The sequence below is a fragment of the Lepisosteus platostomus genome, unplaced genomic scaffold (genome assembly GCF_059453375.1).
Source record: "Lepisosteus platostomus isolate fLepPlt1 unplaced genomic scaffold, fLepPlt1.hap1 Scaffold_32_H1, whole genome shotgun sequence".
Taxonomy (NCBI): domain Eukaryota; kingdom Metazoa; phylum Chordata; class Actinopteri; order Semionotiformes; family Lepisosteidae; genus Lepisosteus; species Lepisosteus platostomus.
Window position 1 is genome coordinate 6,528 of NW_028291660.1, and position 18,473 is coordinate 25,000.

Consider the following 18,473-nt stretch of genomic DNA (forward strand, 5'->3'; position numbering starts at 1 on the left):
CATATTAAATAAAAGCATGAGAAAAAGAGATTCAGAATGCAAAGCTGTGTCAGTGTTCTGTGTAAAAAATCGGTTTGAACATCATGGGAGCTGTTTTTAATAAGATGCTGAGTAAAGAATATTTTAATCTTCCTGCTGTCAGTAGTATTTTCAATATAGTTGACCCTTACCTGAATGAAAACAGGACGTAAAGGAAGGGTTTCAGAAGTCAAACAAAGCTTTATTCCCGTGCTTACAGTCTGGGTAATGGGAGACTGCGCTGTTCTGCTTCCTATGGTCATATACGGGTTTTTCGCACGAAGCGATTTGAACAGTATTTCTCGCGTTGTGAACGTGTGCACACAGCGGTCCCCCGGGTTCCAGTTCGTGCGTAATTACGCATCGATGAAAAACCGGAGGTTTAAAAAAAGATAATTAGCTCACTGATAGTTTGATATAAAGGGTGTGGAAATATCCACAAGTCGTGGTCTTTAAAATGCATTTGGTTTGACGGCGTTCTGTGCTTCCATTGCGAAGATATGGACAAAAGAATATTCGTGCTTGGTCAAAAAAATGTCATAAAAACGAAAAAGTAAAGGCTGAGAAAGCATCCACAATGTATTTTATACACAAAACAAGCATTCTCGCAATTCTAAGAGGTTTCGTGAAAGCGCTACAGGCGTGCCAAAATCGTTTTCGAACTTCGAGCTAACTTTACCCCGGTTGATTCTGAACGTATGAGATTGCAACGCCTTTTACTTCCATTGACAAATGATAGAGATTCGAAGAGAGATCCTTCAGACCAGCAAGCAAACCCACGGCTATTTCGGTTTTCTATCTAGGCAACGTTGGGGTCTGCAATAGCATACATGAAAGCGTGATGCAATTTCTGTGGCTACATTTGTTGCACGTCATGCACAGTAAGAGTGTTTCTAACACCAAATAAAAAGTCAACAATTAGTGATCACGCCTTCTCCTCAGTTAACCCACTGAAACCCTTGCTGTTAACAGTTCTTTACTGCGTGCTTTACGAGCACCTACATACCGTGTCGGTTCTTTCAGCTTTATTCATTAGGTTTTCAAAGGCATAAGTAGAGCACCAGAGGTGCGAACGCAAAATGTGTGGTTATCTGAAGTCTTGCTTTCCATGGCAGCGGGTCCAAGCGATTTAGCGTTTTTATAGTACCGGGAAAGGAGAAGCAGCACTTCGCCTCTGCCGCGCAGACACAAGGCGACGTACGGCAGACGCCGGAGTCGGCAGGTTTCGAACCTGCGCGGGGAGTCGCCAACGCATTTCGAGCCCATCGCCTTAACCTCTCGACCACGACAAAAGCGAGCCCGCCGCCGCCGCATTCCTCCTATAATCAAACACGGACTGCGAGGTGGCTTCAAATGTTAAAGTCCCCCCGTCCGGATGTCAAAATGCAACTTTGGCAGACAGAACAAACATCAACAAACCACAAATGTGGACAAGGATTTTACAAGCTGCACCACACTGCACTTTCAAAAGCATTTACATTCGTGTTAGACGCAGGAATTTGCCTTTGATTTGCGCGCTTACGAACGCCATGGAAAACGAAACAAAACTAAAGCCCTCAGCTCCTGCACTTGATTATAATCCCGTTATGTGTCGAAGCAGGAATTTACGTCATCCTACCACTGCAACACGGGGAATAGAGGGAAATGAGCACAAGCTACGAATTGTCTCTAATCAGTCCCTACAGTTGTAAGACGCCTGGAAGCGTGCACCCCCATCATTAATCTTTGCGCATCTGTGCAAGGTAAACTCTGGAGCAGTCTCTGAAACGGCTCAAAGGAAACACGTGATTGATTCCATGTGCATCTGGGGTTCATTTCTTATTTACATTTAATTCAAGGGAAAGGCTTGGGTCAGTTTCAGACGGCCTCCAACAGCGAGATTCAAGCGCCCCACCTTCAGCCCAATCTGCGCCGCCAGAACGCCAACGGCTCCTCTGGTCTCCGGGGTGCGGTTGTGACCCCGTAACCTAAAGTGTTGGTGGCAGACAAATGGAGACTAACAGGTGATGTCCTAGGACATGACCACATTGTGACACTCGGTGGGGATGGTGACCATTGCTTGGAAAAGAGTGCGAGGCCCCTTTAGAAAAACATTTTGTTAACAGGCATTCTGCCTCAGCCTAAACACCTATAGCTTGCAAAGCGCATGCTATTAGACAGGCACCTCTGCAAGACCTTAAGAGTCTCTTAAACTAGTGATAGTAAGGTGTTCCCAATGGGCGATGTTTGGCTTTCAAATCATCTCTCTGTGGAAGCGCCGCGATGCAGCTGTTTAAGGCTTAGAAGCAGCTGACTGTTTCACTACCTAGCTGATCACTGTCAGTCAGGGAGCTTAGAGGTGAAAAGCCTGTCTGAGAGACAATTCGCCGTCGATCAGTTCAATATGTTCCGTACCAGCTCGGCGCACCTGAGATCATCTTGGTAGCCGTGTAGCTCAGATGAGTGAGAGCGTGTGTGTGTGTGTACCACCGTGATTGGATGCCGGTCCTTCTCAGGTCACAGTAAACCTTCTGCTGCCTAACTTTCCCCAGTGTGCCCCAGTGGCCTAATGGATAAGGCACTGGCCTCCTAAGCCAGGGATTGTGGGTTTGAGTCCCATCTGGGGTGCTCCTGTCCCATTTTGAGCATACAAATGTCCTTGTGATTTGCAAAGCTACAACCCCACCTTACTCAGTGAGCGTCTCTGCTTTTCTCTCACATACAGTTGGGAGAAAAACTTTTGTAAACAGCCCTTCGGAATGATGTGGATTTCTGCATGAATGGCTCCTAACATGTGATCTTATCTTTATCTAAGTCATAATAATTAATAAAGAGAGTGTGATTTAACAAACAACACACGCCCAACATTTGACATTGCTGTTTCTTTATTGACCAAATGGTTTAAACAATCAAGGTCATTGATGGAAAAAGTACGTGAACCCTTATATTAAGGAGCTAGTGGAACCTCCTTTATGACAAAAACCTCAACCCCCACTTTCTGTAGCGGCTGGTCAGACCTGAGCAGCGGTTAGGAGGTATTTTGGCCTATTCCTCTATGAAAAACTGTTTCAGTTCATGTATATTTTTGGGATGTCTTGCACTGAACGGCCTGCTTCAGATCACGCCACAGTACTTCAATGGGATTGGGGTCAGGACTCTTACTTGGCCATCCCAAAATACGGAATTTCTTCTGTTTCAGCCACTCTGTTGTTGATGTACTCCTTTAACTTTCAACTTTTGTCACGTCTGTCCACAGAACATTGTTCCAGGAGTTGCTGTGGAACATCCATGTGGTCTTTAGCAAACTTGAGAGGGGCAGTGGTGGTTTTTTTGGGGGGGAGAGCAGTGGTTTCCTCCATGGTGACCTCGCATGATCACCACTCCTGTTCAGATTTCTTCTTATGGTGGACTCATGAACACAGACGTAAGACAAAGTCAACCACCTGTTCGCTAGATCCCATCCCCACTCAGCTAGTCAAAGATTCCCTCGAAGGACTGGCAGGACCTATAATTAGCATGATGAATGCATCGCTTGCGTCAGGCGTTGTACCTGATCAATTTAAGGTAGTGGTTGTTAGACCGCTCCTTAAGAAGTCAAATTTGGATCCACAAGTTCTTAACAACTACAGGCCTGTCTCAAAGGTCCCATTTCAATCTAAAAGTCTTGGGAGAATAGTTGTTGCCCAACGTCAATCGTATCTGGATTCAAATAATATACTTGAGAAATTTCAGTCTGGTTTCTGAAACTGCATTAACAAGAGTCGTAAATGATATTCTCTTAGCTACTGATGCGGGGAATGCAACAGTGCTTGTGCTTCTAGATCTTAGAGCTGCCTTTGACACGGTTGACCTCTCTGTTTTGTTACACAGGCTTGAGTTTGAGGTTGGCTTATCTGGAACCGTCCTTCAGTGGTTTACTTCACATTTAACTCATCGTTTTCATTATGTTCAAATATCTAATAATTGTACTGCTTCATCAATGTCACCAGTTCAATTTGGGGTACCAGAAGATCAGTGCTGGGACCAATATTGCTCTCTCTCTCTACATGCTGCTGCTAGGTAGGATAATATGAAAAAATAATATGAACTTTCATTCATATGCTGATGACACTCAAATAAACATTTTGTTTACACCAAACGACAACTCTTCTATTATCAGTTTAGTTAAATGCATTAAGGAAGGAAATACTTGGATGTGTGAAAACTTTTTGTTACTCAACTCTGAGAAAAATGAGGATCTGTTGATCGGAGGCAACAATACTGATAGGACTACTATAACTTCAGCACTTAACTCAGAGGATTTAAACATTTGCCTCAAAGAGACAGCACGTTACCTAGGCGGCATATTAGACACAAGGCTCTTAACAACTTGCATTGTTAAGTGCCTTGGGACAACCTTGTTGTGAAAGGCGCTATATAGAAATACATTGATTTGAATTGAATTGACAATGTAAAATGTTGTGTGTGTTGTTTGTTAAACAAGACTGTCTTTATTTATCAAAAAATAAAAGGAATTTGCTAGGAATGCAAACGTTAGGTTGCGCTTCTTCATGCTGCATCGTCGGCATGAGTGGAGCTTTTTAAACGTCTGTACTTACTGTGCCCCATAAGAAATCGTTTGTCCCCGTTCAAAAGACATTGTGCGATGTCCTGCAGTGTTCGCAAAGCAAACCTTTGACAGTTTGAAAAGAGGAATTTATTCTGCTTCCTGTGCGTGCAGTAGTTACAAAGTTGAACGTCTTTACACGATTTGCTGCAGTTTTCAGTGGGCGGGCTTTGTCAGATGGCTTGGAAAAACGCACTGTGTTTTGGCTCGGGAAACATCATGAGAAGTGTCCTGCATGTTTTCTGTGTATAGCTGTCTTTTAACGCATACAGAATTCATTCGAAATCATTGATTTCTCCAATTAACAAGGGTCCCTTAAAAGATGAGTCAAAGTAACGTCTAATCAGATTAGTTTCCTTAGAGCTGGTTCAGAGTTTGCTCAAGAGTTTACCTTTCACAAATGCGCAAAGAAGAATGTTGGGGGTGCATGCTTCAAGGTGCCTTACAGCTGTAGGGAGTGATTCGAGACGATTCGTGGTGTGTGCTAGTTCCCATATACCGTACGCCCCGGGGTGCAGTGCTAGGATGACGTACAATACCGTTTGGGCACGTAACGGCGTTATATGCAAGTGCGGGACGTGAGGGTTTTCGTTTGTTCATTTTGTTTTGCTCTGCTTTGCTTTGTTTCGTGGTCAAGAGGCGTAAGGTAAGTCGTAATCCAGGGAGAACACTGGTGGCAAACAGTCCGAGGTGAGAGGCGAGGTCCAAAGTCGAAAAGGCAGAAGGGGAGTCCAATATCCAGAATAAACGAGGTAATGGAAAAAACGCCAGGTAGAGCTCTCAAGGAGTAGACTCAATACCAGCGGGAAGCAGGTAAAGATGGTAAAAATAGCACTGCGTACCGCACGGTGGAGTGTGTGCAGGTGGGTTAACTCGTGCGGCGGCGTTTGTTAATAATCACCCGCTGCTGGTGCTGTTTAGATTGCTTAAGAGTTGGTCTTAACTGCCTGGCGGTCATGACAAGCTCCTCTTTAAGCTGTGGTTTAGTTTTGCATTCATGTGTTTCTAGAGCAGTTATTTATGGGGGTGGGTGGGTCTTTCACAGAGGCTCAGGACAAATCCCCCGCCTGAAAGTCTAATGTGTGCGTTCAGACAGTCACAGGTCAAGAGCCAGGCAGGAGGACAATGGACAGAAGAGCCAACGAACTAAAAATAAAAGAACAGATATGAAAAAGCCACCATCTTTTTCTTTTTGACATTTTCCGACTTTTATGCAAGCCAGGACAAAGTTGCTCGTAGCTACTTGTGGATTCAAATACTCTATCGAGTGCTTTGATGAGTTTTTGCAATTTGATTGTCGTCCTGTCAGCCTGTTTCTGTTTTTTTTTTTTTTCAATCTAGGGATGGAAAGTATGAGGGAAATGATGGAGCAATCAATAACCGCTCCGGAAAAATGGCAGAAAGAAATGGTCCGTCACTAAGGACATTTGTGAAGCAGAGGAGTGACATCACCACAAAGGCGACACATTCTGCTGATGGTTTTGGTGAATAATGATTGAGGCGCGTTAAGAGAAAGGTAGCTGTGTCAGCATGCGTAGGCTGCAAAGGATCAAGCAAAGGTTTACTCCATGCTGAAAAGAGAAGAAAAGAAGCACAACGTTTCGACTGTGGAGCCTTCTGCGCCATCTTCTTTAGCGGTGATGATGTTTACATTGGAAAAACGGAGACATGCGTCCCTGGGTGGGCTTGAACCACCAACCTTTCGGTTAACAGCCGAACGCGCTAACCGATTGCGCCACAGAGACTGACAGCCGCTTGTGCTCCCTACATTTGCAGGTTTATGGTCAAAGAAAACAATCACTTGCGCTTCTTGCAGCCGGCAATCTTTTTCCACTGACAACCAAGAAATGGATTTCATCTTTCACAAGCTGTATGGATTTCTTCAAAAACAAGTTATTCCAGAAAGGAAATGAATTCTTGCATTAAACTGAACCAAGCTGTACATGTTTGTCTGAAATGATACATTCGGCACAACAAGACACGGAGAGAGGCACCGCTGGTATTCAGACCCAGGATCGCCTGCTTACTAGGCGGGCACTTTAAGCCACTAGGGAACAGCGCCAGCAGAGCACCGCGCTTTTACAGACACTTGGACACATCTGCGTTCGGTGTGCACTTAACCTGCTCTCTGAGCCCGTTGCCTCCGTCCCATTTAATAGCAGAACTGACGCCAAGAGAAATGATGAGAAATGGCATTTATCGGGCACTTTTCATGTCCAAGGAGCTCAATGCCCTTGACACCTCCCCAAGGCGACAGAGCTGTGCATTCTTTGGCGACACCATTTTTTCTTTTGTTTAATTTCTATACTTATTGATAGAATAAAAACGATATGTCATGTACTGTAAGGGAAATGTCTCTTTTCATGGGGAAAGCTAGCACCAGCAAATGTTGTGTTTAGAAGAAGTGATTTAACATGACACGTGACCTAATTTACTGGAGCAAAAGCTCACCCAGCAAGCCCTGCTTTACTTCTACAGGAGAGAAGTACTGTAGAGTCTGCAAGATGTTCAGCTGGGTAGCTACGTCAGCATGCCTCGGCTGAAAAGGAACAAGTACTAGGTTTATTGCATGCTGAAAAGAGAAGAACGGAAACACAGCGTTTCGACTGTGAGGTCTTCTCACACCTGAAGAAGCCTCACACCTGTAAAAGGCTCCATGGTTTTCTTTCTTCTCTTTTCAACATGGAATACACCTATTGTCTGCAAGATGTGACAATTTCATGGTGTTTTGGAAGAAAACCTTTTTCTTTGAATTCAAAATCAATCAGAATTTCAGCACGACACATCAACACTTTTTCTGTTTTAAGGAGATGATATTTTAAACCTGATAAAAATAGTAGGAAACACAAGTTTCTTGCTGTGAAAATTTAGATGGGGAAGTGTACTACTAGTAGCAGTGTAGAGCTCTCTGTGGTGGAGTGCAAGTGCATGTTCTATGGGCCAGTGGCGTAATGGATAACGCGTCTGACTTCGGATCAGAAGATTGTAGGTTCGAGTCCTGCCTGGCTCGTGAGGCTTTTAAACCTCTCAGGTTCCTCGGTAACAGGTTGGCGTCATGTATGTGAACTATAGAAAAGCATTTGCCACAACCCGTAAATTAGCACGCAAGTGCGGGCTGGTGAACACAGAACTGTATGGAGATCATCTCCAGCTCCGAGCTCAAATGCAATGAAAAAACATGCAGAACAGAACTGGAGAGCAGCTGAATTTGTGCTCAGTAGGGTGGGGAGGACTCAGCATTGCTATTGTTCTAATTGGCATGAACTGCAGGGGATCTGAATCAGAACATGTCAGTTAGTTCGACCATTGCGTCAATATGTAGGCCACGTTAATACAGAATTATTACTTTGTCTGTCTCGTCTTTGTATATAGCTGAATGTCCCTGACAATTTCATGTTAGTTTTTAAGAACGACATTGGTGCTAATATATACATATATAGCATATAAGGAACACGTAAAAGTTTAGTCCATGCTGAAAAGATAAGAAAACCGCCACAACGTTTCATCTTGGAATAAATCTTTACTTGTTGTTTTGCAGCCTACCCATTCTGACCTAACTCCTCCCTTGAAATTCCCTAACAGATAAGGGTACGTAACGGCTCATGCGATGCTCAGTTGCAATTTGTCCCAAAACAAACAAGAACAGCAGCTGAGGGTTTGAGTTTGAACATGCACTGTATTAAAGCAGCTTTTATTTCCATTGATAAATGCTAGATATTCCTACAGAGATTCTCCAGGTGAGTAAGCGATTCCTGTTTCTGTTTCTATTTCTGTTTCATATATATATACAGTATATATATGTTACATGTGTCTCTGCAATAGTATAAATGTGTTATACACTATCAGGGGCTGCTTTTTTGTGCACCTCATCTACAACAAGGGTTTTTTTTTCATTTATGTTTGTGGACCTTCACCATTTGAGGAAGTGAGTTAGATAAGAAAGTTACAGGTATGGTGAGCAATGACTGACAAAGGCACGTACTGGGTATTCCTTACAGAAGTGTAAGCAATTTGTTCTAAAAAACACCGGCTAAAGTCCAACATCGTTAGCAATCTTATTACTTAAACAGAATTAACATCAATAAACTGTAATGTGCTGGTACATGCGAGTAGATTTGATCTTCTATTAAACAAAAATGCAATTACAGCTCTAAAAAGGTCAACCTAGACTTCTGTAACAGATCTGTTCAGGTCATCGCTGTTTCTCTGACCTTGTGAGTCTTTGGAATTTTAAAAGTGTATTTTGCTTGCCTTTCATGTGGTCTGTGTACAAGTCACTGTGGCGTATGCGGTCCTACACAGCCTTGCTATAGACGTGACGACCCTCCGCTATGTTGCAATGGAGAACAGGTTCAGTACGGAGCTGCTGAGAAAATTCAGCTGGAAAGCTCGTTGCAGAAAAGCATCGTTATCTGTGTCCAGCGGCAAAGCGTCCATCGTGGGTGCTGAAGAATCGATTTCACAGGCTGCGGGTCCAGGCGATTTAGAGTGTTAAAGGTCCCAGCGAAAACGAAACGGCGCTGGTCCTTTTACACGCACGCACGCAACCAAATGCAAAGGACGCCGTAGTCGGCAGGATTTGAACCTGCGCGGGGAGACCCCAACAGATTTCAAGTCTGTCACCTCAACCACTCGGCCACGACTACAGCGAGCACTGCGGCCGCTGCCTTCTTGCTACAATCGAACAGGGAGTGCGAGGCGGCGGCGGCAGTGGAGGCAACTTTTTTCAAGTTCGCTCTCCGTTTAAGAAACCTTTTACGCCATACGTGCAAGCACACACACACACACACCTCAGAGGACTTAAGGGTGGCTTCAAGTTGGAATGATAAAGTCTCCCCGTTCGGACATGAAAACAGAACGTTCTTAGACAGAAAGCAATCAACAACGGAGACATGTGGACGACGATTTTAGTCACTGCACTTTGAATAGCATTTTTACTCCAGTTACAGGAGATGCACCAATGGCCCTTGACCTACGCTCTTACCAATGCCTTGAACATTCAAACAAAACAGCCCTCAAGTCCTGCGGTTTAATATAACGCTGTTACGTGTCGAGGCAGTATTTGACTCTGTCCTACCGTTGAGACACGGGGCGTATATGGAAACGAACACATGCTACGGATCGTCTCTAATCGGTCCCTACAGTTGGAAGGCTCCTTGAAGCGTGCACCCCCATCATTCATCTTTGCGCATCTGTGAAAGGTAGACTCTTGAGCAATGTTTGAGCCAGCTCTAAGGCAACTAGTGCTATTGGACAGACACCTCTGGAAGATCCTAAGAGTCTCTTAACACCACTTCCAGCAGCAAGCTTAATTGTTCGCTGGAGGTCTCCCACCCAGGTACTGACCAGGCAAAGAATCACCAGTACATTGAATGAGGAAGTTAATCCTGAAATCCAATTACATATCTCAAGGTAAGACAAATCCATAAGAACATGTCTTAGTATTACTTCGTTTACATTAGTATGGCACTGAGTTGGAGCTCCTCTTTAAGCTGTGGTTTAGTTTTGCATTCATGTGTTTCTAGAGCAGTTATTTATGGGGGTGGGTGGGTCTTTCACAGAGGCTCAGGACAAATCCCCCGCCTGAAAGTCTAATGTGTGCGTTCAGACAGTCACAGGTCAAGAGCCAGGCAGGAGGACAATGGACAGAAGAGCCAACGAACTAAAAATAAAAGAACAGATATGAAAAAGCCACCATCTTTTTCTTTTTGACATTTTCCGACTTTCATGCAAGCCAGGACAAAGTTGCTCGTAGCTACTTGTGGATTCAAATACTCTATCGAGTGCTTTGATGAGTTTTTGCAATTTGATTGTCGTCCTGTCAGCCTGTTTCTGTTTTTTTTTTTTTCAATCTAGGGATGGAAAGTATGAGGGAAATGATGGAGCAATCAATAACCGCTCCGGAAAAATGGCAGAAAGAAATGGTCCGTCACTAAGGACATTTGTGAAGCAGAGGAGTGACATCACCACAAAGGCGACACATTCTGCTGATGGTTTTGGTGAATAATGATTGAGGCACGTTAAGAGAAAGGTAGCTGTGTCAGCATGCGTAGGCTGCAAAGGATCAAGCAAAGGTTTACTCCATGCTGAAAAGAGAAGAAAAGAAGCACAACGTTTCGACTGTGGAGCCTTCTGCGCCATCTTCTTTAGCGGTGATGATGTTTACATTGGAAAAACTGAGACATGCGTCCCTGGGTGGGCTTGAACCACCAACCTTTCGGTGAACAGCCGAACGCGCTAACCGATTGCGCCACAGAGACTGACGGCCACTTGTGCTCCCTACATTTGCAGGTTTATGGTCAAAGAAAACAATCACTTGCGCTTCTTGCAGCCGGCAATCTTTTTCCACTGACAACCAAGAAATGGATTTCATCTTTCACAAGCTGTATGGATTTTGAAATGTATGGACGATGCCAGGTGTCCCACAACACCACAGCGCCGACACACCTTTGGTTGTCCCACATAAAAAACATAGCCATTGCAGGCGCCCAGCCGGATTGTAGAGGGCAGGTGCCTTAAGCCTCCATTTACATTGTCCGGTAGCAAGCGAACCTCGAATTTCCTTGCTCCTGTTTTTATACCGTCAACATCTCTAACCTCAGTTCCATGGTGGACGGTGCAGTACTGCTTAAGCCAGGTGTGAATGTCCTCCGTCTTTGCCAGTTCCGAGAACATAACAACATGCACCGTTTTCCTCTCTCTCTGTGTCAGAGGCTGCAAGTTGATCTTCTCAAGGGCAGGAACTTTCCCTCTTTTTGCCTCAAACACATCCACACATTGTTCAAACAGAGAATAGGTAGCAAAAACAACCTCAAATGCTTTCTGACCTGGGAGAGCGAAGATGAAATCCAAGTGCCGAGGTTCAAAGCCACGTTCCTTCTGTAACACTTTTCTGCTGAACTGCATACGATCCATGAAGAGGTCATCCAAAAGCTCAAAACGTACAGCATTCTTGCGGGATCCAAAGGTTGCCATCTCAAACTGCAAAACAAACACTGCTTCCACAAAACAAGAAAACAATCCAACTACTCTAACTACAGGCTGATCAAGGTATCTCCCCTGCCAGGTAAGCCGAGAGCCGCAGGCGATGAGCCCAGAGCTGAACGGGCCCCACTGGCTCGTTTGTAAGGCCAGGTGCATTGCCAACCACGACCGGCAGGGCAGAGGCCTTGAAGGCGGCCTGGGCTCCTGCAGCTGTCCAGCCACGCACTCTGGTTTCTCTTCATCTCGTACAAATCTTTTGCCTTTTACTAAAGATTTCCATGGAGAGGAACATGAATGAGTTCCATACAATTTTTGTGCTTCCCTGCCTTCGGGTGGGGCACAGCTGGGCTGGTCAAAGAGAGAAACTAAAACCGCTCACAATCGCTCTTATTACGGCGACTGTGGCCGTCTGCTCTGCGAGTCCTCGGTCTCCGCCTCTCTGATTGGCGCTCTTTTCTTTGGGGGGCGGGAATATGCTGTGAAATATGAAGCGTTACAGCAACGACATGCCATGAGACGATTGATAACGATTTCCATAGGATCCCCGCGGTTGCCTGGCAACCGTCAGCTTTGCGCAGTGGCAGTATCGTAGCCTGTGAGGTTTAGCCGAGGCGCGATTATTGCTAGTTGAAAACTTTTCCCAATACCCCGCTTCCGCCGGTTTGCAATACAATCGGCGAAAGCAATTTTTGACAGTCTCGTCAGAGACTGAGCAAGGTGTTTAAAGACAGATTTTGTCATGGTAACATCATGGTAGAAAGAAACAAGCTTGTTACGTCTCAACAGAAACGCTCTTTAGCTCTTTCAGCGTTATGCAGAGAACAGCGTCTGTCGAGATCACTTTTGAGTCAGCGCGAAACGCCGTGTGCTGTCAGTTTGATTTCATATTGCTCGTAGCGGCGCCCGGCTTTTGTCTGTCAACCGTTAGGTTGCGCTTCTTCATGCTGCATCGTCGGCATGAGTGGAGCTTTTTAAACGTCTGTACTTACTGCGCCCCATAAGAAATGGTTTGTCCCCGTTCAAAAGAGATTGTGCGATGCCCTGCAGCGTTCGCAAAGCAAACCTTTGACAGTTTGAAAAGAGGAATTTATTCTGCTTCCTGTGCGTGCAGTAGTTACAAAGTTGAACGTCTTTACACGATCTACTGCAGTTTTCAGTGGGCGGGCTTTGTCAGATGGCTTGGAAAAACGCACTGTGTTTCGGCTCGGGAAACATCATGAGCAGTGTCCTGCATGTTTTCTGTGTATAGCTGTCTTTTAACGCATACAGAATTCATTCGAAATCATTGTAAGATTCTCCCTCAGTTCCGTTGTGCAGTGCTTTACCTCTTTCAAAAGGCTTCACTTTCCTAGTCACATTCCAAGCCTCATCGAACCCGGGCTGTTTCCTCCAGCGGTATAGTATTGCAGTGAGACAGCACGATGCCTGCAAGACTATGTCACACTAAACGCCACAGATTGTGTTTGTCCGTTCGTGTCAGTCGTCCTGCAGCCACGGGAAGTGGGACACAAACATGCTGCAATGCTTTCAGGACGTTAGGATTTGTTTGTGCAACATCCGAGAAGAGTACTTGTGGCTTGAATGTGAACTGTACGTGCCCGCCCCCTTTCCTCTGTAGTGCATGAGTTCCTCCCGGCATGCCCTTCGTCATTGTTCTGTCATCTTGTATTTAAAGGGTTGTATTTCTGCTGCTGAAAATAAGCAACGGTTTTCTCACAACGCCCTTTGTTCCCGACGGAGCCCTTGTCTGTCATGAAATTCTTCAAAACCTCAAGCTAGAAGAAGAAGACGACAAATATGAAGCGTTACAGCAACGACATGCCATGAGACGATTGATAACGATTTCCATAGGATCCCCGCGGTTGCCTGGCAACCGTCAGATTTGCGCATTGGCAGTATCGTAGCCTGTGAGGTTTAGCCGAGGCGCGATTATTGCTAGTTGAAAACTTTTCCCAATACCCCGCTTCCGCCGGTTTGCAATACAATCGGCGAAAGCAATTTTTGACAGTCTCGTCAGAGCGTGACATAGTCTTGCAGGCATCGTGCTGTCTAACTGCAATACTATACCGCTGGAGGAAACAGCCCGGGTTCAATGAGCCTTGGAATGTGACTAGGAAAGTGAAGCCTTTTGAAAGAGGTAATGTCGACGCTTTTTTAACAGAGCACCAAAAAAGCGTCTTTTTTGAAGGCCTGGGTACTGAGCATTGGTGGTTCAGTGGTAGAATTCTCACTTCCCACGTGGGAGGCTCTGGTTCGATTCCCAGCCAAAGCAGTGGCTTTTGCAGCGAGCGGCTCCATCACTTGCATCCCCTTGCAACTCGCAACTGAAAACCCACTGAAGCAAAGCATTTGTTAGCCAGGTCAGTACCCGGATGAGGGTGAGCTACAGGGAAAAACAAAGTTTCCAGCTGGAAGCGGTGTTAATGGTGCCGGTGGGGGGGCGCTCAACCTGAGGTCTGTGCGGGTCCCAATGCCCCAGCATAGTGACGGAGACGCTGTGTTGTAAAAGGGCGCTGTCTCTTGGATGAGATGTAAAACCGAGGTCACAGCGCTCTGTGGTCATTAAAAATGATCACCAAAACCTTTGACAAAAGCTCTTGGTAATTGATGGTCTTCAATAATGCTTCTCCTTTAGGTACATTTTAAATCAGCTGAAAAATGCTGTGAAATGGGGGGTCACTTCACGCCAGTGTAGGATTTGGGTTACAAGAACCATGAAACTGCACGAGAAAGCCCGTACACTGAATTACACGGCTTTCTATTCAAAGGAGGGCAAAAGAAATTCCCTGAGTTCGATTTTTTGCAGCACAGAGAGGAGTGCTGTTGTGAGGCCGGTTAGCTCAGTTGGTTCGAGCGTGGTGCTAATACCGCCAAGGTCGTGGGTTCGATCTCCATACAGGCCAGGTCGTTTTCTCCTCTCTTACAAAAGCTGTTAGGTTCCTTTCCGTGGTGAGATGGGTTGTCATGCAACGCTGCCACATAGTGCCGACAGACAATTAAATGACAAAAATGAAGAGAGTTAAAGCAGCTGGAAAGGTTTTCTTACAACTTTTGAGCTGACACAGTTTTGGAAAATGTTTTCTTCACGCTGCACTGTACCACATAGGCAGCCAAGAGTCTCCAAAACAAAACAGAATTGACAGTCATATAATGTCCATTAACCCCGGTTTTAAACACAGACTCATGTCTGCCATCATAAGAATATGAGTCCAATATTTTAGAATATAGTCAGAATGTCTTCTAACCTTACCTGTGGTGTCTTTAATCCCTATTGCTCAATGCATGGTGTACGTACTGCATACATGTGTCTTGAGAATGAGGAATGGGCCCCTGAGACATTTACCTGTTTCACAAATGATCGGATTTTACTAGAGATTCTGTTTGGGATTCAGATGTGCATTCGGACAGCAATTCCTTTCAAGAAATGATACGTTCTGGATGAGGTCAAAGGTGCTGGAACACTGTATTTAGGATGTGTTTGCAGTGATTGTGTCTCCTGCTTCAACGCAGTGATATATAGATGTGCTCCTGTAATTTATTGGTACATGCCCAGGGCAGTAAGTAGTCTGAGGATTTATTTCCAGAAGGCATAGAGCAGTGAAACAGTGAAGTAGTGCAGCACACTGGATCATTATATTATTAGAATCTATTCTACCTAAATTATTACATTATACACAACTTGAGCTCTCAGCACCGTACTGAGCCCAGGTGTTTTTCTAAAGCTGTCAGGTGCAGTTCATTTACATGAAGGAAATCTCTTACTGGGTACGATTACAATGCAGTAAGTAGCACAGGCTACTAAGGGAGTAGCCTGATGCGTTTAAAAACAACCAGCGCCAGGCAGGAGTCGAACCTCCAAACTCCTAATCCATCGTCAGACACATTATCCATTGCACCACTGGCCCTGGTGTGACACTGCAGGACTGTAACCCAGTGAGCTTAGCACTGCAACTAGTAAAATATTATCCCCGGTCCATTCTTTTCCAAAAGTGAGAAACACCTGTTTTCTACATTTTGTCTGTTTTAAAACCATATCTCTTTAAACCAAACCAAGAGTTTGTCTTTTGCACTGATATTCTGATTCATTTCGATTTCAAAGAAAAAAAAAACATTACCTTCCAAAGCATCATAAAATTGTCCCTTCCTCCAGACTCTACTTCTCTCTTGTAGTAGTACAGCAGACCTTTCCAGGTGAGCAGATCACAGAGTCCGAAATGAGCTTCCTCCATCAAGCAAAGTACCTGAACATGACTCTGTCATCATGAAAGCGCCCCTGTAATAAAGAAATTAAATCCGAAATCAAGAGGGCAGTTGCCTGCTGAAGTTCAAGAAGTCATAAATTTTAACCTAGCAACACATTAAAGGCTGCATCTATACAAGTACGATTCTAGAAATGCTCACCAGATTACGTTTTAAGAAAGAACTGCGCCTCCGGTTCCGCCGAGATCTTAACTCGGATGGCAGGATTCAGAGTCTGGAGTGTGGAATGATGGCGCATGGAGGGTCCACATACTGTGGATCCCTCAGTGATCTTCCGCGTGTTCAAACCGCCAGCGTGTGACTCCCCTGTCCCCCTGACCTCATTGCTCTGCTCTCGCCTCTCTGCAGCTGAGCCCGACTCATGGTAAAGTGGAAAAAAATATGCCCTCAACGTGAGATTTACTCTGGAGTGAGGATAGTTGTTACCTTCTTATCGTTAAAACGGATGTATGTGATGTGGCGACTAGTTTCTTCTCCATTAGCAGGCTTAAGGTTAAAGAAAAAAACATTGCTGACTTCTTTTTTTTTTGCCAGCCGTGAGCGCTGATTAGCGAGGTTTGTATTTCATGTTTTGCAAGTTGCATCCATTTTAAGAAAAACAAGTCGTTCAAGACAGGAAATGAATACTTGCATTTAATTAAGTCTAGACGTATGCGGTTGTCCATACTGACCAGTTCTGTTCGAGAACACAGAACAAAAAAAGGCACCGCTGGGATTCGGACCCAGGATTTTCTGTTTACTAGACAGGCGCTTTAACCAACTAAGCCACGGCGCCCCGGGAGTGCTGTCCTTTTGCAGCCACTTGGACACACCACTCAGACACATCTGCATTCGGTGTGTGCTCCGCCTGCTCGCTGAGCAAGTTGCCACCTTTACATACAATAGCAACATCGACACCAAGAGAAAGGATGACAAATGGCTTTTATCTGGAACTTTTCATGTCCAAGGAGCTCAATGTGCTTTCTGTGTACAACAGGGCCACTGAACTCCACACTGGCCACTGAACCACAGCAGTGGCTTGCTGGCTTGACATCTCCCAAGGAAAATGTTGAAATCGCATGTGGAACAGGAAAATGACCCTCAAGTATGAGGGAAAAAAAAGAAAAAGATCAACTGGAGTGCGCCAACCCATGTCAGGACAGCCCAGTTTCGTTGACGAGTTGGCCGAGTGGTTAAGGCGATGGACTGCTAATCCGTTGTGCTCCACACACATGGGGTTGAATCCCATCCTTGTCGCTCTCCATGTCTGACACGTGTGCCTGTGCGCCTTTGGCCCTCCTGTTGTTTGCTCCGGTACTAGAGCCGTACATTTCCTAGCGGTGGCTGAACATGGTATAGTAGGCTAATGTCAGTATCGAGCAGTGACAGTAACAGTATTTACGTGCCGCTGCTCCCAAGTGGCTCTGGTTTGAGACTGTGTTTTCACTTACTTGCAACGCAAACGGAGAAAGCGATTTTTGACAGTCTCTCGAGAGACTGCGCTAGGTGTTTAGGGATAGACTTTGTCAGTTCCCCCTGGGATGATGGCCTCTCAATTAGTTTGTGATTCCTCTAGACGTTTATACACTAGAAGCCTGCTTCATGGCTTAAATCCAAGCTAAGGAAACGAGTTAGAGGTCTGATGCAGAACTGCGAATTCAATGAACGGGAACACTACAGTACATTGCACTGTGTGTGTTAGGAAAGCTGCCCCCTTCTGTCCCTTGTCGACCGAACAGAGGACTGTAAAGGATACCGCCAAGAAACTTTAGGATGCTGGTTGGAATCCAGCTCCAAAGAAGCCCCTTTGGGTGTTATGTCATCAAAAAGTAAGAACAGCGAATCTCCCTTTAATCAAAAGCGCAACAGAACTGTTTTCCGTGGAGGAGGTTTCAGACCCGTAGACCTGTTTTATTCGTAGGGCAGGGCGCATTCCCAAACGCGAATCTCATGTTTTAGAAATGCTTTGGGCGGCGTGAAGTGAAAATAAGAAATGGGCTCCAGATGCACATGGAAGCAATCAAGTGTTTCATCCGAGCTGTTTCAAAGACTGCTCAAGAGCTTTCCTTTCACAGAGGCGCAACGATTAATGATGGGGGTGCACCCTTCAATGCGCCTTATGACTCTAGGGCGTGATTGAGACGTACGTAGCGTGTGCTCATTTCCCTCTATTCCCCGTGTTGCAGTGGTAGGATGACGTAAATTCCTGCTTCGACACGTAACGGCATTATAATCAAGTGTAGGAGCTGAGGGCTTTAGTTTTGTTTCGTTTTCCATGGCGTTCGTAAGCGCGCAAATCAAAGGCAATTCCTGCGTCTAACAGGAATGTAAATGCTTTGGAAAGTGCAGTGTGATGCAGCTTGTAAAATCCTTGTCCACATTTGTGGTTTGTTGATGTTTTTTCTGTCTGCCAAAGTTGCATTTTGACATCCGGACGGGGAGACTTTATCATTTGAACGTGAAGCCAGCCTTAAACCCTCTGAGGCGTGTCTGTCTGCCGGCATGTATCTTGCGAAAGGTATTTTGTTTTTAACGGAGAGCGACTTTAAAAAAGTTTCTGCAGCCACCTCGCACTCCGTGTTAGATTATAGGAGGAATGCGGTGGCGGTGAGCTCGCTGTAGTCGTGGCCGAGTAGTTAAGGCGATG

General features: G+C 45.2%; 9 non-coding genes across 9 annotated transcripts in view; 6 read left to right on the top strand and 3 right to left on the bottom strand.

Moving 5' to 3' along the window:
* The first annotated feature begins 2,552 nt into the window (after positions 1–2,552).
* trnar-ccu (transfer RNA arginine (anticodon CCU)) lies at positions 2,553–2,625 on the top strand. Its single transcript has one exon. It is a non-coding gene; the product is annotated as a tRNA-Arg (tRNA).
* A 3,649-nt stretch (positions 2,626–6,274) lies between these two features.
* Positions 6,275–6,348, bottom strand: trnan-guu (transfer RNA asparagine (anticodon GUU)). Its single transcript has one exon. It is a non-coding gene; the product is annotated as a tRNA-Asn (tRNA).
* A 1,192-nt stretch (positions 6,349–7,540) lies between these two features.
* On the top strand, positions 7,541–7,613 carry trnar-ucg (transfer RNA arginine (anticodon UCG)). Its single transcript has one exon. It is a non-coding gene; the product is annotated as a tRNA-Arg (tRNA).
* Positions 7,614–9,167: 1,554 nt separating this feature from the next.
* On the bottom strand, positions 9,168–9,249 carry trnas-uga (transfer RNA serine (anticodon UGA)). Its single transcript has one exon. It is a non-coding gene; the product is annotated as a tRNA-Ser (tRNA).
* Positions 9,250–10,789: 1,540 nt separating this feature from the next.
* trnan-guu (transfer RNA asparagine (anticodon GUU)) lies at positions 10,790–10,863 on the bottom strand. Its single transcript has one exon. It is a non-coding gene; the product is annotated as a tRNA-Asn (tRNA).
* Positions 10,864–11,809: 946 nt separating this feature from the next.
* On the top strand, positions 11,810–11,926 carry LOC148634254 (U5 spliceosomal RNA). The gene has a single exon (XR_015933529.1). It is a non-coding gene; the product is annotated as a U5 spliceosomal RNA (small nuclear RNA).
* Positions 11,927–12,153: 227 nt separating this feature from the next.
* LOC148634255 (U4 spliceosomal RNA) lies at positions 12,154–12,295 on the top strand. The gene has a single exon (XR_015933568.1). It is a non-coding gene; the product is annotated as a U4 spliceosomal RNA (small nuclear RNA).
* Positions 12,296–13,465: 1,170 nt separating this feature from the next.
* On the top strand, positions 13,466–13,607 carry LOC148634256 (U4 spliceosomal RNA). Its single transcript, XR_015933613.1, has one exon. It is a non-coding gene; the product is annotated as a U4 spliceosomal RNA (small nuclear RNA).
* A 4,837-nt stretch (positions 13,608–18,444) lies between these two features.
* trnas-uga (transfer RNA serine (anticodon UGA)) overlaps positions 18,445–18,473 on the top strand; it is an 82-nt gene continuing 53 nt past the window's right edge. Inside the window, exon 1 of the tRNA in view lies at positions 18,445–18,473. This exon is cut by the window's right edge and continues 53 nt beyond it. This is a non-coding gene — a tRNA (tRNA-Ser).